At 49.4% G+C, this 1175-nt stretch overlaps 1 protein-coding gene across 4 annotated transcripts in view; it reads right to left on the reverse strand.

Moving 5' to 3' along the window:
- LOC122544201 (protein BTG3-like) overlaps nucleotides 1-1113 on the reverse strand; it is a 9555-nt gene extending 8442 nt beyond the window's left edge. The window contains exon 1 of one of the 4 annotated variants that reach the window (XM_043683257.1): nucleotides 741-1113. The gene's annotated coding sequence lies outside the window, so the exon portion shown is untranslated. The other 3 variants (XM_043683255.1, XM_043683256.1, XM_043683254.1) reach the window with 3 other exon arrangements.
- Nucleotides 1114-1175: the final 62 nt, after the last annotated feature.

Here is a 1175-nt window from a genome sequence, read left to right on the forward strand (position 1 = left end):
CCCCCCCCCCCCCCGGGGTGAAGCAACGATTAGCGGGAAATTAACACACACGCCACACACTTCCAGATGAATTTCCCTGAATTATTGCAGAAACTGTAACTTTCCCTAGTCGAGGGCTGGACATATATCTGCACCCCCCCCAACTCCAGCTAAATAAAACTGACACCACTACCCCCGCCAACACTCAATCTCACAGAATTAACTCAGAAAAACTATAAACATCTCCCTTCACCCCCCATCTCGCCCCAACCAAACACAAATTAAAAGCAACCCCTACAGAAGGGGGGGGGGGGGGGTCAGGCATGCGTGCCAAACTGCTTTCTTAAAAAGTATATATATTATTTCAACACCACTATGTTCCCCCCCCCCAACTAACCTTCGACAATTACTGACTCGTCCCTTAACATCTCCCAATGTCAAGATAATTCCATCTGACTTGATTAATTCACTCGAGGAAAAAGTTATTGGTTTAAAAGTAAGAAAAATACTGAAGAGTAGTTTCCAAAACTTAAAAAAAGAAATTAGAAATTCTAGCTCCTTAATTGAAGGGAAAGGCATTGACAGAGACACAGACCCACTTACAAGTGTCACAGCTCACCACCAAGAAATACCGAGGTTTAAAGTTGTTGGAAGTTTTAATTGCCTTTTCTTTCAAGTGCAGGTTTCTCCCGGGGCGCCCTGGGTTCACTAACTCACTTTGCAACGTGACTGAGGGTTTCTGTAAGTTACCACCGACTTACATCAGGAAAAGGAATGATTCAGTTTCTGTGTCGCCCACCCAGCTGGGGCGTCCCCGGGGCCACGTCACTGACCATATAAGGTATGGGCTTCCGCCCGCCCTTCTCAAAGCCCGCAGCCCCAGGGTGAGAGGCGGCACCTGCATTTCTCTAGCGCCTCTCGCCGCGACGGGGGCGCTCACTCTCTTCGAGTGCCGCCGCTCTCACTCACGGAGGCAGGCTCAGCGCCCAATCTGCGCACAGCAAGATCCCGCAGACTGCATTGTGACCATGAATCATTCCCCACTGATGCCCCGTGAGGCAACAACAGACTGGTCCCTTTTTCTCTTGTCAAACTGGTGCAATGGGATCTTCATGTTCGCCACTGAGGCCAGTTGAGGTGTTATGTAAACACAATTGATAGTGGGGCACTCTCTCAGCACTGACCCTCCAACAGTG

The sequence above is a fragment of the Chiloscyllium plagiosum genome, chromosome 47 (genome assembly GCF_004010195.1).
Source record: "Chiloscyllium plagiosum isolate BGI_BamShark_2017 chromosome 47, ASM401019v2, whole genome shotgun sequence".
Taxonomy (NCBI): domain Eukaryota; kingdom Metazoa; phylum Chordata; class Chondrichthyes; order Orectolobiformes; family Hemiscylliidae; genus Chiloscyllium; species Chiloscyllium plagiosum.